Source organism: Pleurodeles waltl, chromosome 3_1 (genome assembly GCF_031143425.1).
Source record: "Pleurodeles waltl isolate 20211129_DDA chromosome 3_1, aPleWal1.hap1.20221129, whole genome shotgun sequence".
Taxonomy (NCBI): domain Eukaryota; kingdom Metazoa; phylum Chordata; class Amphibia; order Caudata; family Salamandridae; genus Pleurodeles; species Pleurodeles waltl.
Window position 1 is genome coordinate 468,412,228 of NC_090440.1, and position 27,781 is coordinate 468,440,008.

At 42.8% G+C, this 27,781-nt stretch overlaps 1 protein-coding gene across 4 annotated transcripts in view; it reads right to left on the reverse strand.

Moving 5' to 3' along the window:
• The window catches only part of AKAP13 (A-kinase anchoring protein 13), a 1,053,268-nt gene that overhangs the window by 991,184 nt on the left and 34,303 nt on the right, over window positions 1–27,781 (reverse strand). For all 4 annotated transcript variants that reach the window (XM_069222739.1, XM_069222736.1, XM_069222738.1 and 1 more), the window contains exon 2: window positions 4,092–4,135. The gene's annotated coding sequence lies outside the window, so the exon portion shown is untranslated. The remainder of the gene's footprint in view (window positions 1–4,091; window positions 4,136–27,781) is intronic.

Below are 27,781 nucleotides of genomic sequence, written 5' to 3' on the forward strand. Positions count from 1 at the left end.
ATTTTAAATAAATGGTTACTAAATAGAGATTTACTTTAAGGTCTGGGTTTTACCAGTGCAGCTGTGAACAATAAAAAGTGAGCTTTCAGTTCACCCCTTTAAATCAGTTTTTTTTCGAGAAGCCTTTTTCTGCCATTTGCTTCTGCGTTTGTCAATCATTCCTTAGCTTACTTAACACATTGGAGTGTTCACCCGTCACCCAAAGCAATTGGCTGCTTGTGTATATTCTTGCACCAGCACGCAAGAGTTTGCATTAAACTTCATGGGAGGCTACTTCGCCTTAGTTTAGCACCATCGACTCAGACAGATTGGCTTTGTGACTGCCTGTTATTCGTTATGTTGGATGTTTTGTAAGACACACCAGCTTACACATCACATTCTGTAGATCCTCAGAAGAGATTCAAAGGAACCAGTAGAGCACTTTACACAAAATAACATTGGAACAAGCACTGAAACCACCAAAATGTTTCTATGAAAGGAACGCATAATCTAAAAAGTAATGTGGGGTAGGACTGCTGCAAACAAGCCACTTGTTTGACAGAGGAATTCAGGTATTTGAATACATGATCTGGAAAACTTAGGGAAGTTTTACATTTAATACCTCAATTCGTTCTTTACAGGTTTACAATCAGACATGTTAACCTGGAGACAAGAAAAGGGCAAACCATAAAGAGAGTCATTCTTTAATCCAGTAGTATGCTGCTCCACAGTTTACATAAGCAATGTGACAGCTCAAACCCACCATCCTCCACAAACTGCCGTCAGTGCATTCAACCGATCAATTAAACACCTAAAAAGATGATCAAATTACATTTTTGAAAGGACACAATAGAGGGTTTAAATAGGTACACAAATTATTAAGTGGGTTAGGCAGTAGTAACAAATAAAATGTGAGGAAATTTCTGTCCAGGAACAATAGGCTCCATTCTTCCTTTGAAAGAAGGTAGAATAACATTCCTTAGGCAGCATACGCTCCCTTCCAGAAACGGTCTCCCCCATTGCTAAACAAGCACTGGCAAAGGCAATAGGTCTCGCCTAAACAAGAGCGATTAGCTTTAGCAATGTGCTTTGCCATGTTGAACACAAGTGTAGCTGCTGTTCAGCATGGCCAAAAGTTAACAGTGTCATAGTGGAGTAGGGGAAGTAGAGCGTCTCACAGAGTTGAGTAGAGGGGGAGTAGAGTTCAGTGGTTTAATGGCAGAGAGTGTTGCAGAGTGGAGTGGGGTGGAATAGGGTGGAGGGGGTTAGAATAGATTGAGGTAGTGGGATGGACTGGACTGGGGTGGAGTGGGTTGGATTGAGGTAGAGTGGGATGGACTGAGTGGGATGGACTGAGTGGATTGGAATGGGGGGAGGTGGATTCCAGTGGGGTGTAATGGGTTGGATTCAGGTGCGTGGTTTGGGTTAGAGTGATAGGGCTGGGTGGGGTGGATTTGATTGGAGTGGGGTGGCCTGGATGGACTTGAGTTTGGTGGGGTGGACCAAACTGGGATGGGGGGTGGATTGGATTGGGATAGAGTGTGGTGGGATAGTGTGTAGTGGAACCAAGTGAGTGGGGTGGATTTGAGAGGAGTGGGGTGGACTGAAATGGGGTGGGGTGGAGTGGAATATATATGGTTGTGGTTGGCTGCAGTAGGATGGATTGGAGCTGAATGGACTGCAGTGGGGTGTGTTGGATGGAGTGGATTGGATTGGGGTAGATTGGAGCAGGATGGATTGGACTGGGAGGTTTGGATATGGGGTGGGTGGTTTGGGTTGGAGTGATAGGACTGTATGGGGTGGATTGGACTGGAGTGGGGTTGAGTGGGGTGGATTATTTTGGACTGGAGTGGATTGGAATAGAATGGGGTGGACTGGATTCACTGGAGTGGGGTGGGGTGGGCTGAACTCGATCAGGGTGGATTGGATTGGAGTGGGGTGGATTGGACCAAACTGAGATAGGGTGGGGTGGATTGGGATAGAGTGTGGTAGATTGGAGTGAGTGGGTGGATTAGAGAGAAGTGGGGTGGCTGCAGTGGGAGTGCCTGGAGTGCAGTGTGCTGGATGGGGTGGTTAGATTGGAGCAGGGTGGATTGGATTGGAGTGGGATGGATTTTAGGCTGGATAGATTGAAGTGCGGTGGACTGAACTGGGATGGGTAGATTGGGGTGGAGTAGAGTGCGGTGAGGTGGACTGGAATAGAATGGGGTGGGTTGCATTGGATTGGGGTGGGGTGGGAGCAGACTGGAGGGGTAGATCAGATTGGGGTGGTTTGGGGTGGAGTGGGGTGTATTGCATTAAGGTGAGGTGGACTGGATTGGCTTGGGGTGAAATGAATTACCGTGGTGGGGTGGACTGGAGTGGGGTGGGTTGGACTGGGGTGGACCAGATTGGTGTGAATCAGATTGAGGTGAATCAGACTTGGGTGAGGTGGACTGGATTGAGTGGGGTGGATTTGATTGAGGGGGGTGGATTGGATGGGGAGGATGGGGTGAACAGGGGGGAAGATTGGATTGGGGAGAGGTGGATTGGATTGGGGAGCGGTAAGGGGATCGGAATGGATTGGGCTAGGTGGGGTGGATTGGACTGATGTGGGGTGGGTTGCGGTGGGGTGGATGGGATTGGTGTGGGGTAGGTTGAATTGGTGTGGAGAGGATTGGAGTGGGGTAGATTAAGCTGGTTTGGAGAAGGGGTGGCTTGGACTGGAGTAGGGTGGATTGATGTGGGCTGGAATGGAGTGGGGTGGATTAAAATGGATTCTATTGGAGTGGGATGAATTGGGGTGGAGTGGGATGAATTGGGGTGGTGTGGGTGGACTGGGTAGCAGTGGACCTGCCTGGAGTGGGATGGATTGGATTGAAGTGGGGTGGGGTGGATTAGATTGGAGTGACGTGGGGTGTATGAATTGGGGTGAGATGTATGAATTGGAGTGAGGTAGACTGGACTGGGGTGGAAATGGGTGGACTGGACTGGTGCAGGACGCACTAGGGTGGAATGGAATGCAATTGGGTGAATTGGGATGGAGTGGGCTGGATTGGGGTGAGGTGGATTGGAGTGGGGTTAACTTGGGTGAGGGAGATTGTTTTGGATTGGAGTGGGGCAGATTGGGATTAGAGTGAGACAGATTGTTTTGGATTACAGTGAAGCAGGTTATTTAGGATTGGCATGCAGCTGATTGCAGTGGGGCAGATAGTTTCAGATTGGGGCAGATTGTTTTGGATTGGAGTGGGACAGATTTTTTTGGATTGGAGTGCAGTAGATTACAGCCAGGCAGATTGGAGTGGTACAGATTGTTTTAGATTTGAGTGGGGAGAACTGGCTTGGGGCAGATTAGATTGGGCTGGGTTGGAAGGATTGGAGTGGAGTGGATTGTACTTGGGTAAATGGTTTGGATTGGAGTGGGGTGGGTGAGGTGGGGTGGATTGTAGTGGGGCAGACTGGAGTGGTGTGGATTTGGGCGTACTGAATGTTTATGTTAAAGCATCAGTTCAGAAATTATACATAATAAAGAAACAATGTTGCTTTGAAATATTTAGAACAAGACAATCATAATCTCTAGAGAACAGTGCCCACGAGCAAAAACAAAAGAAAACACAAGTGCAAAGTGATAGACGACGACTTGGCAAAACGAAATAAAACTAGCTAAAAAAATAAAAAACTGCAAATTTGTTTGTCCTGGCCCGTTTTGCCAGTCACAAGCCTTCGGTTTGCAGGGCACTACAAGTGAAAATAACAAAATAGTGCCTCAATTACGTCGGGTGCAGTGGACAGGCACTGATTAAGCTGAATCAATCAGTGCTTGGTCCCTGCTCCACACAGAGGAATGTAAATGATGCCTGGATTGCAGTGACAAATTACAAAGCTATAAAGAATAGTGCCACACAAGCCAACAAATTGTAAGCGACAGGTGGGCTCCAAGCCCTTTACTGTACACAACAGTCTCGCAAGCGAGTGTATGCACTACGACACAAACTCGCAGGCCCTAAAAAGCCAACATATTTTATGGCATGCAACCCATTTCCATGTATACACATTCACCTTGTACTCTAGAGTAAACTGTGCTCTACTTTAAGTAAAAAGGATGAATACAATGAAAAGACAAACTCACTTACCAAACAAGATCTGTTAGACAGAAATAAAAAATAAAATCCAGGACCTGAAAAAAAGAAAGAAAATGGATTTAAAATAAATAAAAAAAAGATGCAGAGTTAACAAGTTTGCCTTAATTTCAGGTGAATTTATGAAAATTGATGCAAGGTAATTAGGGATTCAAAGACTAATCAAGAGTTAGGAAAAAAACAATGTTTCAGTTAATGATAAATTAAAGTAAACATTGCCTTTTTTAATACAGATAATCAACTCAAGCCTTGTTATGAAGAGGACTAATGCTATAGAATACAATTATATTGTTTCATTAAGACGGAGAATAATAATATCAAGGTAAACACAGTTACTAATGAAACAACAAGGTGATAGCAGTTGTTCTACTCCCTCCTTTTATAAGCATGGAAAGATGAATTTGCTAAACACTGGTGTAAGACCAGCAAGCCCTTCTCATGGTCAACTACTTCTTGCGTTTTGCTCAACCAGTCACTGTGTTATCCTTTCTTCCAACCTCTCGTCTGGTATTCAGAACAATGTATACAGTATCTAAAGACCTCCAGGAGGATCATGGCACTCCCACTGTATGATGCTAAAGATCCAACCACCTCAACCCCTTAAAAGGTAGTTTCTCTCTACACTCAAATTCATGGACTGCCTCTGTCATTGGATCTGCGAGTGAGTGTCTGAGTAGTTCTGAAAGTGGGAGGTTGAATCCATGCGTGGATCTGAGCGGGTGCATGAGTGGGTTTGTGAGAGGGCACATGAGCCTCTGAGTACATGTATAACTGAAGGAATTAATGTATGAATGAGTCTGCGAATGTTTTTGTTTTTCATTTTTTTGGTTATTCGAATATTCGCAAATATCGCGCATGGTGAAAAAGGAAAATGTTACTTACCCAGTAGACATCTGTTTGTGGCAAGTAATGCTTTGCATAAGTCCACCATCTAGTGTTACAGGTTGTTTTTCTCCGAAGAATCTTTTTGAGTCACGAGATCGAGTGACTCCTCCTCTCAGTGACAGTGCGCATGGGCATCGAGTCCTTTGTTGGATTGTTTTCCCACAGGCGGATGAGGTAGAGTGTACACACATATATATGGCCATGCAATGTATATACATATTTACAATATTTTGTACTTCAATCACTACAGGCTTCTGGGGAGGAAGGAAGGCGCATGTTAATCTACAGCACTGCATGCCACAAACAGATGTCTACTGGGTAAGTAACATTTTCTGTTCAATGGCATGTGTGGCTGTAGAAACACATGCTTTGCATAAACTGCAAAGCAGTCCCCTCCAAAAAAGCAGTGGCTAGCCTGTGGGAGTTGGAGTAGCTTTAAAAAAGTGTCCTGAGGACTGCTTGACCAACATTTGCTTTTTAGCGTGCTAAACCATCTACACAATAATGTTTAGTAAATGTGTGAGGTGTACACCAAGTGGCAGCTTTGCAGATATCTGCTATTGGAATGTTTCTTAAGAAGGTCACGAAGCACCTTTTTTTCCTGGTAGAGAGTGCTTTAGGAGTTGCTGGTAATTGTCTTTTAGCTTTGAGATAACAAGTTTGAATACACGTGACTATCGATCAAGCTAAACCATTCTTTACAGGGAGTGCAGAATTATTAGGCAAATGAGTATTTTGACCACATCATCCTCTTTATGCAAGTTGTCTTACTCCAAGCTGTATAGGCTCGAAAGCCTACTACCAATTAAGCATATTAGGTGATGTGCATCTCTGTAATGAGAAGGGGTGTGGTCTAATGACATCAACACCCTATATCAGGTGTGCATAATTATTAGGCAACTTCCTTTCCTTTGGCAAAATGGGTCAAAAGAAGGACTTGACAGGCTCAGAAAAGTAAAAAATAGTGAGATATCTTGCAGAGGGATGCAGCACTCTTAAAATTGCAAAGCTTCTGAAGCGTAATCATCGAACAATCAAGCGTTTCATTCAAAATAGTCAACAGGGTCGCAAGAAGCGTGTGGAAAAACCAAGGCGCAAAATAACTGCCCATGAACTGAGAAAAGTCAAGCGTGCAGCTGCCACGATGCCACTTGCCACCAGTTTGGCCATATTTCAGAGCTGCAACATCACTGGAGTGCCCAAAAGCACAAGGTGTGCAATACTCAGAGACATGGCCAAGGTAAGAAAGGCTGAAAGACGACCACCACTGAACAAGACACACAAGCTGAAACGTCAAGACTGGGCCAAGAAATATCTCAAGACTGATTTTTCTAAGGTTTTATGGACTGATGAAATGAGAGTGAGTCTTGATGGGCCAGATGGATGGGCCCGTGGCTGGATTGGTAAAGGGCAGAGAGCTCCAGTCCGACTCAGACGCCAGCAAGGTGGAGGTGGAGTACTGGTTTGGGCTGGTATCATCAAAGATGAGCTTGTGGGGCCTTTTCGGGTTGAGGATGGAGTCAAGCTCAACTCCCAGTCCTACTGCCAGTTCCTGGAAGACACCTTCTTCAAGCAGTGGTACAGGAAGAAGTCTGCATCCTTCAAGAAAAACATGGTTTTCATGCTGGACAATGCTCCATCACACGCGTCCAAGTACTCCACAGCGTGGCTAGCAAGAAAGGGTATAAAAGAAGGAAATCTAATGACATGGCCTCCTTGTTCACCTGATCTGAACCCCATTGAGAACCTGTGGTGCATCATCAAATGTGAGATTTACAAGGAGGGAAAACAGTACACCTCTCTGAACAGTGTCTGGGAGGCTGTGGTTGCTGCTGCACGCAATGTTGATGGTGAACAGATCAAAACACTGACAGAATCCATGGATGGCAGGCTTTTGAGTGTCCTTGCAAAGAAAGGTGGCTATATTGGTCACTGATTTGTTTTTGTTTTGTTTTTGAATGTCAGAAATGTATATTTGTGAATGTTGAGATGTTATATTGGTTTCACTGGTAATAATAAATAATTGAAATGGGTATATATTTTTTTTTGTTAAGTTGCCTAATAATTATGCACAGTAATAGTCACCTGCACACACAGATATCCCCCTAACATAGCTAAAACTAAAAACAAACTAAAAACTACTTCCAAAAATATTCAGCTTTGATATTAATGAGTTTTTTGGGTTCATTGAGAACATGGTTGTTGTTCAATAATAAAATTAATCCTCAAAAATACAACTTGCCTAATAATTCTGCACTCCCTGTAAAATCAGATTACCTCTGTGAGGCATTGAAAAAGCTACAAAAAGTAGTTTTGATTTTCGAGAACGTTTTGTCCTGTCAATGTAATACATAATAGCTTGTTGACATCTGGTGTATCCAGAGCACTTTCAGTGACAGTCAAGTTGTGGGGAAAAAAACAGGTAACAACTGACTGATTAATGTGAAATTTGGGGCTTGTCCTAAGAACGACTTTATGTTTAGGTTCCTCTAAGGTGCGCGTTTGTATTTCACTGACAAGTCTTAGTGAGTTATAGCTACTAAGAAGGCAACTTACCATGAAAGAAATTGCAAAGAACAGGAATGCATGGGTTCAAATGGTGGACCCATACGTTTAGTAAGTACAATGTTAAGGTTCCATACTGAAGCTGGAGAAACCCTGGGTGGAAAACTCTTAAGTCCTTCCATAAATGCCTTAATAAAAGGAATTCTGAACAATAAATATCTTGTCTGTTTTGGAGGTAAGCAGCTATGGGTGCTAAATGAAGTCTAATGGAGGAGTATGCTAAGTTTGCCTTTTGTAAATGTAGAAAATAACAATGTCTTGTACTGACTCTTTGAGTGGATCAATGTGTTTAGGTTGACAGTAATGTACAAAACCTTTCCATTTTGCAGCATAACACTGTCTAGCTGTAAGTCTGCATGTCTCTTTAAGAAGGTCTGTACATTCAGAAGGAAGTTCGAAATATCCAAACTCTATGGCTTCAGAAGCCATATCACAAGATTGAGTGTTTTGGGGTCTGGTTGTCAGATTTGACCTTTCTTTTGACTCAAACGGTCTGGTCTGTTGGGAAGTTTGTGATGGGGAGCCACAGACAGATCCAATAGTGTTGTGTACTAAGGCTGACTTGCCCATGTGGGAGCTAAAAGGATCATTGTGAGTGATGTTTGTTTCAATTTGATTACCAGAAATGGAATGAGTGGGAGAGGCGGAAAAGCGTAAGAAAATCCCTGACCAATTCATCCACAGAGCATTGCCTTTGGACTAAGGGTATGGGTATCTGGGCGCAAAGTTTTGGCAATTTGAGTTTTTTACGGTCTAAAGAGATCTATTTCTGATGTTCCCCAGAGGCTAAAGTATGGGTGAAGTACTTGTGAGTGACTTTCCCATTTGTGTACTTGTTGCTGAGTCCTGCGTAATAGGTCTGCAAACTGATTGTCCATTCCTGGGAGACATTCTGCCAGTAATTCAATGCGATTGTGAATCACCCACTCCCAAATTGTCTGAGCTATAGGGAACAAATGAGATGAGTGTGTCAACCCCCCTGTTTCTGCATATAATACATAGTTGTCATGTTATCTATACGGACTAATATCACCTTGTGTGGTATTTGTAACAGAAATGCTTTGAGCGCTAGGAAGACAGCTAGTCACTCTAAATAGTTGATGTGATAAATCTGATGAATGGGATCCCATTTTCCTTGTATCCTAAGTTTGTTGAGGTGAGCTCCCCAACCAATCTGTGATGCATCTGTTGTGAGAGTGATCTGAGGGACAGGGTCCTAAAAGGGCCGCCCTTTTGAAAGGTTGGTGGGATTGCACCATTGCAGAGGGCGGTGACTCTGGCGGTCCAACAACACTAGATCCTGAAGAGGACCCTGTGACTGAGACCACTGACGAGAGAGACACTGCTGTAGTGGACGCATGTGTAGTCTTGCATGGGGAACAATGGCAATGCACAAGACCATCATCCCCAATAGTTGCCTCACTAGTTTTACTGTGTAAGTATGATTTTCTTCCTGTAATTGAGCAATGAGAGTTTGAAAAGCCTGAATCCTTGGTTGGTTTGTATATGTCAACAATGAATTAGTATTCTGAATTGCTCCCAGATAAGGGTGTATCTGTGAAGGTTGAAGATAGGATTTGAGATAGTTTATTGTAAATTCCAAATGTGAAGGAGATTTATGATGTACTGGGTATGCTGCTGGTATTTCTGGATGGTATTAGCTTTTATGAGCCAATCGTCTAAGTATGGGAAAACGTGGATGTGTTGCCTTCTGAGAAATGCAGCTAATACAGCTAAGCATTTTGTGAATACCCTTGGGGTGGTTGTTACCCTGGTAGTACTTTGAATTGATAATGTCTTCCCACAATGACAAATCGTAGGTATTTGCTGTGTGCCCATTCTTTTGTGAGAATGAGAGGTAGGAAACCCAAAACAAAATGGCACCACAGTGGTTGGAGGAGCAAGGTAAAGGAAGAGAAGCAAGGAGTAAAAGTGGCAGGATAGCAAAGGAAGATTGGGTGAAAAATAAAATCGGGTGAAAAATAAAATTGGGTAAATGAGGGAGAGGCTCCGTTACCAGCCTCGTGCCAACATTCCATTCATGCCATTATGACCTGATGCATGTTGTCACAAGGCTGGGTGACAATAGATGATTTCCCAACATAACAAAAAGGTTGAATAAAGAAGGAACCAGAACACACCCCTGTTTCAGCCCCTTGATCGTTGGTATTTGCCTTGAGAGGTGTGTTCTTTCTCCTACCTTGACTTGCACCCATGTGTCTGTATGAAGAGCAATAAGCAGATCCAGTAGAGCCTGGGCTCCCAGATCCCTCTTGGGTTTCCCCAGAGCCTGGCCCGTTCCACATGATCGGAAGCAGACCTATAGTGGATAAAGCATAATGAAGATGCTGTTTTGAGGCTTTTACGTTATTTATCAATAGAGACAGGGCCAAGATATTTGTTGTCATGCCAGAAGTTTTTGAAAACCCAGTATGGTTAAGAGATATTATTGCTTTCACTGCTGCCAATGTCTGTAACTCCTCTAGCAGTGTTCCTGCAAAATATTTTGCCTTGTTGTCAATGAGGGCGACTAAGTGACAGTTGTCCCCGCTTTTGTATATTGGAGATATTACTGATCCTCTCCAAGAGGGCAGAATTAAGCCAAAAATCCTGATTTTCGTAAAAAGTGGCTCTAAAGATTCAGCCCAAAATTCCACAATTGTTTGAAGATTGCCGGGGGGATGCCTTTGGGGGCCAGAGCCACTTCTCTCTTGCCTTTGTCAAATTGTCACATGATTGGATTTGTTCAGAGTGCCTAGGGGAATACCCGGGTTCGATGGGTGACTGACGAGCCGGGGCTGAAGGAGATTATTACCTTTGGACAATGTCAAGAGGAGTGACTATTGGTATTTTGCTGGATTCTGGCCATATGGGTTTCGAGATGTTGTGTGATTGAAGTGGTCACCAATGTACGTGGCCCAAGTCTCTTTGGATATGTGAGAGTAAACACCACCATGCAGCAGGCGTAATAGCTTGTTGATGGTCTCCCAAAATCGTGCGCTGTCATTGTATTTGATATCCGTGAACAGCTTTGTCCACATCTCCTCTTCTCACGATCTGTTGGCAGCTCACTTCAGCCTCTTCAATATATTTTTTTTTGTTGCTGTTGAGGTGATGATTGTAGAGTGGGGTCTTAAGGGTTGTGACAGAGATACCTTAAGGTTCAATTTATAGATTATTTTTTTTACACTGCTTAAGATCGATCCATTTAACCTCTGGCATGCACCCCACCTTATTAAGTATATGGCAAGGTTTGGTTTTGATTGGTACGTCAAAAACGTCTGCCAGGCTGATGATAAATGACTCTCACATTCCTATTACATTTTCCGCTCACCCACTTTGTGCTTGTCGAAGCACAACTGCAGACGGAGGCATATTGTAGAAGTCGGCTCTGTATATACTATTTCAAAGTAAGAAATAGTGTGCACAGAGTCCAAGGGTTCCCCTTAGAGGCAAGACAGTGGCAAAAATACATAATTCCAATGCTCTATTTTGTGGTAGTGTGGTCGAAAAGTCGGCATTTCAGAGGGTAGTGTTAAGCATTTGCTGTACACACACAGGCAATAAATGAGGAACACACACTCACTTACTTACTCCAGGCCAATAGGTTTTTATATTGAAAAATACCTTTTCTTAGTTTATTTTAAGAACCACAGGTTCAAGATTTAGATCAAACACTTTAAATGTAAGGTACTTCACTTAGGTACTTTAGGAACTTTGAATGAACACAATATCATGTAGTCTTTGTAAAAATGGCAATAAGCTATTTCAAAAGTGGACACTGTGTAAAAATCAACAGATTCTGGGGGAGGTAAGAAAAGGTTAGTTTTGAAGGTAAGTAAAACACTTACAGTCTCAAAGTTGGGGCATAGGCAGCCCACCGTTGGGGGTTCAAGGCAACCCCAAAGTTACGACACCAGCAGCTCAGGGCCGGTCAGGTGCAGAGGTCAAAGAGGTGCCCAAAACACATAGGCGCCTATGGAGAACAGGGGTGCCCCAGTCGCAGCCTGCCAGCAGGTAAGTACCCGCGTCCTCAGAGGGTTTTGTCAGGCACCGGGGGGGACACAAGAAGGCACAGAAGGTACACCCTCAGCGGCACAGCAGAGGCGGCCGGGTGCAGTGTGAAAAGAGGTGTCGGGTTTTGTATAGGAAGTAATGGAGAGACCCGGGGGTCACTTCAACCATGCAGGCAGGCACAGCGGGGTGGCTCCTTGGGGCAGCCACCACCTGGGCTAGGCAGGGGGTTGCCTGGGGGTCGCTCCTGCACTGGAGTTCGGTTCCTTCAGGTCCTGGGGGCTGCCAAGTGCAGTGTTGGTTCCAGGCATCGGGTCCCTTGTTACAGGCAGTCGCGGTCAGGGGGAGCCTCTGGATTCCCTCTGCAGGCGTCGCTGTGGAGTTCAGGGGGGTTGTCTCAGGTTACTCACGGGCTCGCAGTCCCCGGAGAGTCCTCCCTGAGGTGTTGGTTTTCTGCAGGTCGAGCCGGGGGCATCTGGTGCAGAGTGGGAAGTCTCACGCTTCCGGCGGGAAACGTGAAGTCTTTAAAGTTGCTTCTTTGTTGCAAAGAAGTTGCAGGTTTTTGTACAGGGCTGCTGTTCACGGGAGTTTCTTGGTCCTTGGGTGCAGGGCAGTCCTCTGAGGCTTCAGAGGTCGCTGGTCCCTGTTGGATGCGTCGCTGTTGCAGTTTTCTTCGAAGTTGGGAGACAGGCCGGTAGGGCTTGGGCCAAAGCAGTTGTCGTCTCCGTCTTCTCTGCGGGGCTTCAGGTCAGCAGTCCTTCTTCTTTGTTAAGGTTGCAGGAATCTAGTTTCCTAGGTTCTGGGGAGCCAATAAATACTGAATTTAGGGGGGTGTTTAGGCCTGGGAGGGCAGTAGCCAATGGCTACTGTCCTGGAGTGTGGCTACACCCTCTTTGTGCTTCCTCCCTGTGGGGAGGGGGGCACATCCCTAATCCTATTGGGGGAATCCTACACTCTCAAGATGGAGTATTTCTAAAAGCAGGAGTCACCTCAGCTCAGGGCACCTTAGGGGCTGTCCTGACTGGCGGGTGGCTCCTCCTTGTTTTTCTAATTAGCTCCTCCAGCCTTGTCGCCAAAGTTGGGGGCAGCGGCAAGAGGGGCGGGCATCTCCACTAGCTGGTATGCCCTGTGGTGCCTTTGAGGCTCACCACCAGGTGGTACAGTTCCTGCAGGGGGAGGTGAGAAGCACCTCCACCCAGTACAGGTTTTGTTCCTGGCCACAGAGTGACAAAGGCACTTTCCGCATGTGGCCAGCAACATGTCTGGTGTGTGGCAGGCTGGCAGAAACGAGTCCGCCTACACTGGAAGTCGGGTTGGTATTCAGGGGGCACCTCTAAGGTGCCCTCTGGGTGTATGTTACAATAAATTGGCATCAGTGTGCATTTATTGTGCTGAGATGTTTGATACCAAACTTTCCAGTTTTCAGTGTAGCCATTATGTAACTGTGGAGTTCGTGTTTGACAAACTCCCAGACCATATACTCTTATGGCTACCCTGCACTTAGAATGTCAAAGGCTTTGCTTAGACACTGTAGGGGCATAGTGCTCATGCACTTATGCCCTCACCTGTGGTATAGAGCACCCTGCCTTAGGGCTAAGGCCTGCTAGAGGGGTGACTTACCTATGCCACAGGTAGTGCGAGGTGGGCATGGCACTCTGAGGGTGCTGTGAGGCAGTGTGCATGTGCTGAGTGATGGGTCCCCAGGGTGGCATAAGACATGCTGCAGCCCTTAAAGACCTTCCCTGGCATCAGGGCCCTTGGTACCAGAGGTACCAGTTATAAGGGACTTACCTGAGTGCCAGGGTTGTGCCAATTGTGGAGACAGAGGTACAGTTTAGGGAAAGAACACTGGTGCTGGGGCCTGGTTAGCAGGGTCCCAGCACACTTTCAAATCATAACTTAGCATCAGCAAAGGCAAAAAGTCTGGGGGTAACCATGCCAAAGAGGCATTTCCTTACACATATGCCCTATAGTTGATTGTGTAAACTTAATTCTTTTATAGTTGACAGTAAAGATGGAATTTGGAGTCTCCAGAGGCCTATTGAGTGTAGATGCAGTTACTAGTTTAGATGTCTCCTGTGGGCGGTGATCACTATCACCTTTGCCTCCTAAACTGAAGGAGATGACTTGCTGAAACAGTGAGGGAGTAGAAGGTGTAATCTATTGCCATGCTTGCAGTGGGGGAATAATAGGAAGCCGCTGGTGGATTAGCTGCCCGACACCTTCAATTAGGAGCCCTTAAGTTGAGATGCTCGAGATCATTCAATAGGTCATGCAGTGTCTCGATCTAGTATAGTGGTATCGAATTGCCATTTCGTCCTTCCTATTCTGTCGGACTACTCTGTCAGACTGTAAACTAGAACACGTGTATAATTCTTTACTCACTCGCTGAAAAATAATCTGAAACAGCAGTACTATGTACCAGTTGGATTCCTTGTTTTTACTGAAAAAATCTTTCCAGGAAAACCTCTTTTTGAAAAAGTGTAACCTATTAAAGAATTTTAATTTGTTCTTTAATTAGTTGCTTCTGAGTATAAGTAAGCACGGATTTGCTCTTTGAGTAAAAATAAAGTTTTCATAACAACATCTTAAGTTATGTTTAATTTAAAAATACATTTATTTCATATTGTTTGAGACTTCAGGGTGGAATTCTATCGCTTAAAAAAGTAGAATTTTCATAAAAAAATAAAATAAATAGGGAGTGTTTATGTTCTCCAGCGTCTTGTTAAAAGGCACAATCAGGCAAATGTTATTTAAATTTTATTCACGCCAAAAAGCTTCTTTTAACCATATAGAGTGACCCTTTCCCACAACTCTCAAATGAGTCTGTGTTGGAGCTCGATTCTGATTTGCACTGCACATATGGCACGAAAAAAAAAATAGATAGCCACAGTTTCTGGTCAGACTCCCTACCACTATGCTGTTCAATTATGAGTTTTGGTGCCAGTATTGGGAAGAACATGCAGGTAGCAAAACTACAGGGACTTTGCCTTTCCGGCATGAAATTTACCAGGCAAAATATGTCTTCGGAAACATAAGTGAAGAGGTCAAGTCTTAATCATGTAGTGTGGTATCTCCATGCAGACACCACTGTGCACTACTTTTAATCAGCCCATTGGTGGCTAATTAAAGGGAGCTGACTACATAGAAGCATTTTAACGCCGGCTTCCAGCCTGAACGAGTTCTCCTCACTGGCGAAGACATGCTGGACTTGAGTATACATGTTCCATGTCTGTGTCACTCTCTGACTTATCACGTAAAAAAAAAAAAAAAAAAAGCATAATAAAAAGCATAAACAATGTTTATTTGTATTCAAAGTGCTGACAGCCATTGCTGTTTGAGCGGAGCTGGGCATTCAAGATGGCCTCAGAGCGCTGCAACAGAGTGCTTGCTGGTTCCAAGCAACTAAAAGTTGTACATACCGGGTCATTGACAGTGCAGAGCCAAATAGAGTCTGGTACTGCAAATCACACTACATGTGTGACTGGGGGACTCGCAAAATCAGGAAAAGCATAGACAGGGAGATGTGTGCCTGACAATTACTCAGCTTTGGAAAATAAGCAGGAACAGTGACAGGCAGCAGGGAATAAGCAAAATAATAAGCAACGGTCAAATGGTGCGGGTGTATCTGGAAGAGAGAGTGACAGAGAAAGTGAATGACAAACTGACTGGGATAAAGTGAATGAATGTGAAAGAGCAATTGAGTGAGAGTCGAAGAGGCTGAAAGAGTAACAGAGGGTGAGTTAGGGACTGATAATGACTGACTGACTGTGCACACAAGGGGAGTAAGGGCAGAGCCAAATTAAAAAAAAAAAATTAAATAAAAAAAAAAATAATAATAATCAGTAGTACACTTATCAGGCATTCAAAATTTACAGCACCTTTTCGCCCTTACAAAGTTTTGCTAAACTACTTATCTTTAATGCTGGGTCATCCCCCTGTGTGTCTCATTGAAGTGCTAAGACCTTGCCCCTGATGGTATATTCACTCAAACGGACTTAAATTTTATTTATTTATGTCGGTTTTATGCGGTCTAGAGTAAACATGCTATTTTCCCCCTTTTAAAGTATTACAATTTTCATCAATGCAGGCCGGCCCTTTCCTTTTAAAAGAAACTGGAATTTCCCGCGATTTGGCAGGTGATGGCTGTTTTTAGCTTGCACTGTTTAAAATTGAGGAAAGGATTGTAATTTTAAATTAGGATGATATGTTCATCGTTTATTATTGTTTTAATGAAAATTTTGCATATTACTTTGTATGTCTAATCTCAGGGAAGGGGGTTATGTGGGGGACAGTTTTATGCACGTCGTCTGAGGTACGGGTTTGGCTTTTTTAACAAGTGGTTATGATCTAACAAACTTTTGTTATTTGTATATGTTATGCACTTTCATGCTATGGAAAAGTAGCAAATAAAGTTGATCGTACCATATCGACAGACTGACTGTCATACTCCATTATGGGCCTTAGGACAGAAAGGGGCTACTGGGTCAACTGTGGTGGCGGAGGTAGTTTGCCGCTGGTATCCTGGGGCCGGTCCAACTATGGATGGGCAAACTGGTCCAAGTACACCCTTTCCGTTCTTGGGGAGTAAGTGTGCGCAGTCAAAGGCTTCGCAGAGAGATAGTATGGGGGACAAGGGCTTAGAACTCAAGAGCACAGAACTCAAAAGACACAACAACATACTGTCCAGTCTGGTGCTTATCTTTAGAATAATAGAAAGCACTTTAATAACAAGGCATCACATAATACTACACAGGGGCAATTAGAAGACTGAGGGACAGGGTTTGAAATCCTGTTGGCCGTCTTGCAGCTCAACACAGTTCGATAACCTCTACCTGCTAATGGAGCTCCCAGCATCTGGTATCCTTTGTGCCTATTCTGGGATACTGTGCCAATCAGGCAAAGGTTCAGTTAGCCCAATTACCCCAGAGAGCGTATATGTACCCAAAATGTTTGCACGCTTTTCAACTCTTGGTGGTTACTTGTAAAAAGTTGTAGCTTGTACTGCAGATGTCGGTCTCTTGTTCTCTTACAGTTCTCAAGCCACTTTCTTACCTGGTGTCTTGGTGCTGCCGTCCAGGGGCTGTAGGATGGACAAATGCAGTGGTACTTTTTCTGTGCTGCAGTTTCTGACTTGTGAGGGCCAACGCAGTTGCCTCGCCTGGAACTTGATGATGTTCTAAAGTTCAGCATGGTAGCTCCTGTGGTAGCTCTGGTCTTTAGCAGTTGCAGCCTGCTTGGTACAGATGCAGATGGGACTCAGATAGCAGGTGCGGCCTCAGAGCCAATTTCAACCTCCTGCATTACTGCGGCAAGTGCAGTCTCCAGGTCGATCAGCATGCCCTTCCCAGTCTTTCAGTTATGGTGGACTGCTGACCATACTAGATAATGAGTTCCTGCACAGTACTGATGTGGTTCACAAACAGAACTGCTTCATGAGATCGGGGGACCCTCTCCCACATTCATGGCACTTTGAGCTTCACCACCTTATAGTTGTTAGTTCTCTCTGGATTTTCCCAATCCCAGGACCATGCTTGCTTTTCCTCCTGCAGGGCTAAGAAAGCACCTTAATTCTCTCGGCAGGCAGGCAGCCTTCTAGGCAGACCCTCAGAAACTTTAGCAGAAAGTGTAGACTTCAGGTGATGTCTCGTCACCTCTGAGATACTGGCTGTCGTGCAGACACCAGCCCTGGTCACACAGCAGTCCTTTAAGTACTGTACAGAGTTCTTCCTTCCTTGTTACAGTAATAAAAATGGAAGAATCTTAGAGGCCCGTGAACCACAGCAGATAAGCCCTAGAAGGTCTGTGAATTTTAAAAAATTTATGTAAAAACCGTGCACGATTTGGCTCAATCTTTTTTTTATTACAGTCAGAAACGTTTTCTAAACTCAACTTCCTGTAGCCACTGAAACTGACTTACTTCACCAACGCACTCATTGAGATTTCTGAAAAGTTGTTACCTCCACACTATTTTTTGAAGATCACCAGCCAGGACTGCTTGGAAATAACAAAATTAAAATGTAATTTCTGTTTACTGCAGACATCCAAACACTATAGCTCAGCACTGGGACGGCTTTAGCGCTTGTGGCGCCCTGTGCGACAATCTTTTTTGGTACCTCCCTCCCCAGGACTACCTCCTCGGATTCACTACTACCCAGCAAAAGTGCCCCTTATCTCCCCATAGCCCCTCTCCCATACATTTCATTTGTTTTTTAAGCACTTGTAAAGGCTGGCCTTACTAATCCACTCAGCCATTCATATCAATTTTATTTCTATTCTTTACAGCAGGCATATTAACCCTCTGCGCTACTTTATATCAAGGCATGACTGCAGCTAGACACAATGCTGCTCTCTATCTAGCAAGAACTGAATTTATAATCACATTTTAATTGCTTTTTGAAGGCTGGACACAAAATGAGCTTTTCAGCAGGGGCTTTTAAATTTCAGTTTTCCTAAGTTTATTGCTAAACACAGCACACCGCTAAGATCGGCGCCCCCCATCCAGGTCAGCCCCCGGTCCGGTCGCACCGCCTAAAGCCAGCCCTGGTTCAGCATTTAAAAAACAGTTTTTATAAAAACCAATGTTCGGTCTGAGAAAATTACAGTTTTTTGTAAAAGGGCATTAAAAGAAAAATTAATGTTTATAATCAATATTAGAAGACAGATATAAAGTATTATTACACACAATACTTTACAAAACTATATTTTATTGAAACATTCTGTTGTGCTATCTGTATTTAACCACTGAGCCCATCTTGACCACTGATTTCATTTTGTGCTTAGCTTAGCTTTAACTGCAGTCACATCAGTGAGGCAGGTATTTTTCCACGCACAGCTTGTTCTCTACCTTTAACGTGTTTTCACTTTTCTCTACAGGGAAGGGAACATAACATGCTGGATGCAACAATAAAAAAAAAAAAAAAAAAAAATTATAAAGCGCGCTACTCACCCTTGAGGGTCTCAAGGCGCTTGGGTGGAGGCTTGGGGGGCAGGAGGGTCACTGTTTGAACAACCATGTTTTGAGGTTCTTTCTGAAGAGCAGGAGGTCTTTGATTTTGCAGAGGTTGGTGGGGAGGGAGTTCCAGGTTTTGAGGGCGAGGTAGGAGAAGGACCTGCCTCCTGTGGTGGTGCGTTGGATGCGGGGGACTGTGGCTAGGGCGAGGTTGGCTGATCGGAGGTTCACTCTTTCGTTGAGGTATGTCAGGCCGGTGTTGTGGAGGGATTTGTGTGCATGGATGAGGATCTTGAATGTGATTTGCTTGTTTATGGGGAGCCAGTGAAGGGTTTTGAGGTGTGGTGAGATCCGTTCCTGGCGGGTGAGGCCAAGGACGAGGCGCGCAGCTGTGTTCTGGATTCTCTGGAATTTGCATGTGAGTTTGAGTGTGGTGCCGGCGTAGAAGGCGTTACCGTAGTCTAGTCTGCTGCTGATGAGTGCATGGGTGACAATGATAAGTGTGTACAAGGATGAGAATGTTTATAGCAGAGAAAGGTATGGCTCTGTCTTGGAAATACACATTGGCATCTGGCCAATCCTCTTGTGTTTTTTCAACACTGACCAACTACAGCCAGCACTTGAATTTCACAACTTACTCGAAGGAAGGGGGGAGGTTACCAGAACCTTCCTCTTGAGTTTAAGGTATATAAGGTGGGGAAACTTGGTGAGGAGGTTAAACAAACTCATTTCTGAGGATGGATGCATTGCATGGAAAAATCAGAGTCCCACTGGGGAAAATTTCTCCTGTCTCAGCTGTCCAGGGTTCCACAACTGGACTCTGGCAAGGACAAGGACGATATTGGATTTGATCTCCATGGTGATGCATTTTTAATTCTTAATTATCTAGCTTTGCTGTGGGCATGAATTATACATAGATATATTTTTTTACTGCATACATGTTCATTGTTGATATATTGCATTTTTTCTGATTATTATTATTCAACTGCTGTGATTATTTTAGTAGATGCACATGTTTTGCTGCATTCAAATTAAATGCACATGTTAATACTTAATATCATATTTACACAGACTAGGTGAGGCATTCTTTAGCCTCGTTCCCTCTTAGTTTGAAGCCAAGCAGAACACACCCGTACAATGAAGCATACAGGATACACAGCTCTTCCCAAATTAATCCTCTCAAAGTCTGTCAACAAGTCCCATTCCACAATGGAATCAGAACTTCTAGATAAGAACATTCAAGTGAACACAGCTACTGATATTTAATTTTTGTATTAACATCTCCTAATTTGCTTAACATATTAATATATTTTAACAATGCTTTAATTAAATCTAGCTGAGCAAAACACATCTTCCCCCTTTAACAAAACAATACATAACTAAAAAACAATAAAAATAAAATAAAATTAGAAAGAGAAGAGAACTCTCAACTTTCCTCCTGTATGTCTTCACACACAAAAATCTGGCATCCATTTAGGCCTTAAGCGTATTCTTTTATTATGACCATCTTTTCCTTTATTCCCATTTTCAATCCTACATTCAGAACTCCCTTCCTCAACTCCATCTCTTTCTTTATCCATTCCACCTTACTGCAACACTCGGCCTTCCACATCCACAAAACGCTTGTCTCCCTGTTCCACATGATCTAATATCTCCTCATCACCACTAGTTATCATGCACTTTCCTTCAAATAAAATGCTGTCACCTTTCAAAATGGCATTTCTTCTCAGATTCCCCACCTTAATGTCACTCAGCTGGACAGCATTAAGTAAAGCTTTATTCACCTTCAGTGGTTCTGAGAACTGACTTTATCCCTTTCCAGGGATGTTTTGTACTTTCACCCACAATCCTTCCTTAATTTCCACACTCTTTGAACTTCTCAAGATCAAACAACTCACTATATTTTCTGTGTGTTAACAATTCTTTTCCCTTACCTCTTCCACTGTACCTGTGAAATTGGAGGTTTGTAATATCCACTCAGGATTGCATTTAGTTCTTTCTCCTCTTCCTCTCATGACATCAAATGGATAAACTCCCAAAGCCCCATGGAGTGTTTGTTGTTCAATACATCCATGTCTTAAAAATCTTAATTTTGCTACCATTCTTTATTGCTTAATGTATGGTGTTTTTAATACTCTGTTGAACCTTTCAATTAATTCATTTCCACTAGTATTAAATAAAGAAGTTGTTCTGTGTTTAATTCCTACCTTTTCAAAATAGTTTTTCTATAATTTACACACAAATTGAACACCATTGTCACTAATAATTTGCACTGGTAAACCTTCATCTACAAACAGTTTATCAATACATTTCAAAACATCTTCAGAATTGATTTTATCCACCACCGTCAACACAGGCCACCTAGAAAACATATCAATAAGTGCGATGGTGTTTTCGCGTGTCTACCAATCAGTCCCATAATGTCGATTGCCAAAGTGTTCCATGGCTTACTTGGAACAATTGGTTCACACATATTGGGTCTTAGTGTTATCAATGACTTATCAGAATTGGCACACAAAACGCAATCCTATTCTCTCTACACACGTCCATATCCAGCCACCAGCGCCATTTTTTACTCTGTTTCGTTTTCACAATACTACAGTGTTCCTCAATGTCCTTTCTTAATGACAAAGGAGAAATTATACTTCCACCTCTGTAAACAAATCCTTGCATGACGCATAATTTATTTCTGACCACCGAAAAAGGTTTCAACTCCATAGAAACATAAGATTTCCTCAGCCAACCATGTTCCACATATCTGATCCTTTTCCACTCCTCTTCTTTAAGCTTTAGCAAACCGATTTGAATGTCCTCCCACTCATCTTCAGGACATATCAGTAGGCATTTGTAACCAAAAAAACAAAAACAAAAAATCTGCAAGAAAATTATTTTTCCTGGTACATATGAAGTCCTGCAATCTCATTGACATTCTTGCAAATCTAGCAAAAGCATTGAACAAACCTTCAGTGGTTAATAATTTAACCGAAGTTTTGTGGTCACTACGTACTGTGCGCTCCTTGCTCTTGGAATGTATTTGTGAAAGGACGCCACCTAAACCTTCATTACTGGCATCCACAGTAACAATATTCTCAAATATCGACAAACTCTGGGTCAAAACATTTCAAAATTGGAGCTTCAATGAAGGCTTTTTATATCTTCAAGTTCTTTTTTTACATTCATCCGTTTCATTTTGTTCTTTAGTAATTGTCCCATTTTAAATACTTTATAAGAGAACCCCTTCAAAAATTTAGAACAGAATTCAACTAACCCAAGGAATGATCTCACTTCATCCTTATTCATAGGATGTGGAGCACTTTCTACTATTGATGGCTTAGTAATAACATCTTTGCCACACAGGACATGATCATGGTTTGCTAAAGATTTCACAGCAAATTTACACATAGGATGTTCCACAGACAAACCCTTTTCTTCTAAGATACCCAAAACTTCAACTAAAACCTTGCAATGCTCCAGTCTGTCTTTGCCAAAAATCAAGATATCACCTTGGAAATAACTCACATTTTTATGTTTTCCAAAAAGCTAGTTCATGATTCTTTGGCGAATTGCGGCGGGCAAATGCCTACCCAAAATGTATTCTTTTATACTGGAAACATCTTGTAGGTGTAAAGAATCCTAAATTCTTACTCTCTTCACTTAGTGGAATTTGGTGGTGTGCCCCTGAGAAGTCAATGATGGGAAAAAAGTAGCGTTTTTTATTACAGCTAACGTCTTTGTATTTTTTGGAAGCTGAAACCTATGCATTACAATATTATTATTCAAATGGCAAAGATCAATGCACAGTCTTCGTCTGGCTAGTAATATTGGTGAAATCCACTCAGACAGTTTTATAGGTTCTATAATATTTACACGGACCAATTTTTCCAATTCTTTTCCTACTTCATTTCTGAGTAATATTGGAATACTTTTCACCTGATGAATTTTTGGACAGGCATCAGATTTTAAGACTATGCGATGTTCAAATCTATTAAGTTTACCTATTTCATTACTGAACTTTTCAAGATTTCATCACTCATTATCTCACGTTCATCCAAAATCCCATCAGGGTCAGGATTGTTGGGATTCAATATTACATCTAAAATTCCCTGGATCTCTTCACGGTAGAACCACTGGACTTTTTCTGCAACACAAAGTTTACCAACTGACTCTAGTTTTAAATCTGAATACTAAAAGATCTATAACCTACAATGTAAAAACTTTTTCGCCAGAAAATCATTCAGTACAAATATCTGAATCTAACAATTTGTCCCCTAGACATTTCTCAAAGTTGGCCCTCTATATCTCCTCGTTTACAATAAGTATCTGGAGACCCAGAATCCGCATACATTTGTACTGTTAAACCTCCAATAGTAATAGAACACAACAGTTTCTTTTTGTTAGTCTTTGAATTATCATTAATATTTAAGATGAACAATTCCTTCGAATCATAGTCCTGTACAGTATCCCCTCAATCAGCAACAGCGAGTTTTCTCACAATATGTCTTCAGATCGTCATTAATGTATTCTATGCTGATATCTGGTGAATTGATACCCAACTGCACTGTCTTCTGTTATGTAATGGACATTAACTCATGTCAGTTTGTTCTGATTCTCCAAAAAAAAGAAAGAAAAAAAAATATATATATATATATATATATATATATATATACACACACACACACACACACACACACACACACACATACATACATATATACACACACATATGTATGGAAAATGTCACTTACCCAGTGTACATCTGTTCGTGCCATTAGTCGCTGCAGATTCACATGCTGTGCACAGTCCGCCATCTGGTGTTGGGCTCGGAGTGTTACAAGTTGTTTTTCTTCGAAGAAGTCTTTTCGAGTCACGAGACCGAGGGACTCCTCCCATTTCGAGTCCATTGCGCATGGGCGTCGACTCCATCTTAGATTGTTTTGCCCGCAGAGGGTGAGGTAGGAGTTGTGTATGCTAGTAATAGTGCCCATGCAATGGAGTGAGTGCGTATGTACATAATAAAGTTTTAAGTAATATATTTACAAATGTTTAAGATCTACTTCTAAACGGCTACAGGCTCCCGGGGAGGCGGGTGGGCGCATGTGAATCTGCAGCGACTAATGCCACGAACAGATGTACACTGGGTAAGTGACATTTTCCGTTCGATGGCATGTGTAGCTGCAGATACACATGCTGTGCATAGACTAGTAAGCAGTTATCTCCCCAAAAGCGGTGGTTCAGCCTGTAGGAGTTGAAGTAGTTTGAAATAATGTTCTTAATACAGCTTGACCTACTGTTGCTTGTTGTGCAGTTAGCACATCTACACAGTAGTGCTTGGTAAATGTATGAGGCGTAGACCATGTTGCTGCCTTACATATTTCGTTCATTGGAATATTTCTTAGAAAGGCCATGGTAGCACCTTTCTTTCTGGTTGAGTGTGCCTTTGGTGTAATAGGCAGTTCTCTTTTAGCTTTAAGATAGCAGGTTTGAATGCACTTAACTATCCATCTAGCAATGCCTTGTTTTGAAATTGGATTTCCTGTATGAGGTTTTTGAAAGGCGATAAATAATTGTTTTGTCTTTCGAATTAGTTTTGTTCTGTCAATGTAGTACATTAGTGCTCTTTTGATGTCTAATGTATGTAGTGCTCTTTCGGCTACCGAATCTGGTTGTGGGAAGAACACTGGTAATTGTACCGTTTGATTTAGGAGGAACGGTGAGATTACTTTTGGTAAAAATTTAGGATTGGTCCGTAGAACAACTTTTTGTGTATTTGAATAAATGGTTCTTGAATGGTAAATGCTTGAATCTCACTCACGCTTCTTAGAGATGTGATGGCAATTAAAAATGCAACTTTCCACGTTAAGTATTGCATTTCACAAGAGTGCATGGGCTCAAAAGGTGGACCCATGAGTCGTGTTAGGACAATGTTGAGGTTCCATGAAGGAACTGGTGGTGTTCTTGGTGGTATAATTCTCTTTAGGCCTTCCATAAACGCCTTTATGACTGGTATCCTAAACAATGAAATTGAGTGCGTAATTTGTAGGTAAGCAGAAATTGCCATAAGATGTATTTTAATGGAAGAGAAAGCTAGGTTAGATTTTTGCAAATGTAGTAAGTATCCTACTATTTCTTTTGCAGATGCGTGTAAAGGTTGAATTTGATTATTATGGCAGTAATAAACAAATCTTTTCCACTTATTTGCATAGCAGTGTCTAGTGGTAGGTTTTCTAGCTTGTTTTATGACCTCCATACATTCCTGTGTGAGGTCTAAGTGCCTGAATTCTAGGATTTCAGGAGCCAAATTGCTAGATTCAACGATGCTGGATTTGGATGTCGGATCTGTTGTTTGTGTTGTGTTAACAGATCTGGTCTGTTGGGTAGTTTGACATGAGGTACTACTGAAAGGTCTAGTAGTGTTGTGTACCAAGGTTGCCTTGCCCATGTTGGTGCTATTAGTATGAGTTTGAGTTTGTTTTGACTCAACCTGTTTACTAGATATGGAAATAGAGGGAGAGGGGGAAAAGCGTACGCAAATATCCCTGACCAGTTCATCCATAGAGCATTGCCTTGGGATTGATCTTGTGGGTACCTGGATGCAAAGTTTTGGCATTTTGAGTTTTCTTTTGTTGCAAATAGATCTATTTGAGGTGTTCCCCAAATTTGAATGTAATTGTTTAGTATTTGGGGGTGAATTTCCCATTCGTGGGTTTGTTGGTGATCTCGAGAGAGATTGTCTGCCAACTGGTTCTGAATCCCTGGAATAAATTGTGCTATTAGGCGAATGTGGTTGTGAATCGCCCAATGCCATATTTTTTGTGTTAGGAGGCACAACTGTGTCGAGTGTGTCCCTCCTTGTTTGTTTAGATAATACATTGTTGTCATGTTGTCTGTTTTGACAAGAATGTATTTTTGAGTTATTATGGGTTGAAATGCTTTCAGCGCTAGAAATACTGCTAACAGTTCTAAGTGATTTATGTGAAACTGCCTCTGATGTATGTCCCATTGTCCTTGGATGCTGTGTTGATTGAGGTGTGCTCCCCACCCTATCATGGAAGCATCCGTCGTTATGACGTATTGTGGCACTGGGTCTTGGAAAGGCCGCCCTCTGTTTAAATTTGTACTGTTCCACCATAGAAGCGAGATGTATGTTTGGCGGTCTATCAACACCAGATCTAGAAGTTGACCCTGTGCTTGTGACCATTGTGATGCTAGGCACTGTTGTAAGGGGCGCATGTGCAATCTTGCGTTTGGGACAATGGCTATGCATGAAGACATCATGCCTAGGAGTTTCATTACCATTTTGACTTGTATCTTTTGTGTTGGATACATGGCCTGTATTACCTTGTGAAATGTTTGAACCCTTTGTGGACTTGGAGTGGCAATCCCTTTTGCTGTGTTGATTGTCGCTCCTAAGTATTGCTGTGTTTGACACAGCAAAAGGTGTGACTTTGCGTAGTTGATCGAGAAACCTAGCCTGTGAAGGGTCTGTATGACGTAGTTTGTGTGCTGTGAACATTGTCTTAGCGTGTTGGTTTTGATTAACCAGTCGTCTAAGTACGGGAACACATGTATTTGCTGCCTTCTGATATGTGCAGCTACTACTGCCAGGCATTTCGTTAAAACTCTTGGCGCAGTTGTTATTCCGAATGGCAACACTTTGAATTGGTAATGTATTCCTTGGAATACGAACCTTAGGTATTTCCTGTGTGAAGGATGTATTGGTACATGGAAATACGCATCTTTTAGATCTAATGTTGTCATGTAGTCTTGCTGTTTGAGCAGTGGGATTACGTCTTGTAACGTGACCATGTGAAAGTGGCCTGATTTGATGTAGGTATTTAGTGTTCTGAGATCTACTATTGGTCTCAGAGTTTTGTCCTTTTTGGGTATTAGAAAGTACAGTGAGTAAACTCCTGTGTTTTTCTGTTGAATTGGAACTAATTCTATTGCGTCCTTTTGTAGCAATGCTTGAACTTCTAGTCCTAGAAGATCTATATGTTGTTTTGACATATTGTGTGTTTTCGGTGGAACGTTTGGAGGGAATTGGCGAAATTCTATGCAATAACCATGCTGGATAATTGCTAAGACCCAAGTGTCTGTTGTTATTTCCTCCCAAAGTTTGTAAAATTGGCTTAGTCTTCCCCCCACAGGTGTTATGTGATGGGTGTGTGTGAGACTTGTGAGTCACTGCTTATTTTGAGGGGTTTTGGGGCCTTGGAATTTTCCTCTATTTTTTGGGAATTGGCCCCCTCTAAATTGCCCCCGAAAACCTCCCCTTTGATATTGACCCTGGTAGGTAGGCCTTGTTTGTGAGGTTGTGGTTTCTGTGGGTTGACCTCGAAACCCTCCCCTAAAAGGTGTTTTCCGAAATGTGCCTCTGCTCTGCGGGGAGTAGAGTGCGCCCATAGCTTTGGCTGTATCTGTGTCCTTTTTGAGTTTTTCGATGGCAGTGTCTACCTCCGGCCCAAACAATTGCTGTTCATTAAACAGCATATTGAGGACAGCCTGCTGGATTTCCGGTTTGAACCCAGAAGTGCGCAGCCATGCGCGCCTTCGTATTGTGACTGCAGTGTTTATTGTCCTTGCAGCTGTATCTGATGCATCCATGGAAGACTGTATCTGATTATTTGAGATACTTTGTCCCTCTTCCACCACCTGTTGCGCTCTTTTTTTGAACTCCTTGGGTAAGTGTTTGATGAAATGTTGCATTTCATCCCAGTGAGCCCTGTCGTATCTTGCCAAAAGTGCTTGTGAATTGGCAATACGCCACTGATTTGCTGCTTGTGCTGCAACCCTTTTTCCCGCAGCATCAAATTTGCGGCTCTCCTTGTCTGGAGGTGGTGCGTCGCCTGAGGTATGAGAGTTGGCTCTCTTACGAGCTGCCCCCACAACTACTGAGTCTGGTGTTAGTTGTGTTGTAATATATATTGGATCTGTGGGCGGTGGCTTATATTTTTTCTCCACCCTTGGAGTTATGGCTCTGCCTTTAACTGGATCCTGAAAAATTTGTTTTGAATGTCTTAGCATTCCTGGGAGCATGGGTAGGCATTGATACTGGCTATGGGTGGAGGATAGGGTGTTAAAGAGAAAGTCATCCTCAATTGGTTCAGAATGTAAGGAGACATTGTGAAACTCGGCTGCCCTTGCCCTGTGTATAGGATGTACTGTCCTCAGGTGGTGATGGTTTTGTAGGATAAGAGTCTGGGCTATTGTCAGACACTGGAGCATCGTAGAGGTCCCGTGCATCGGGATCATCCTGACTCATTGTGGT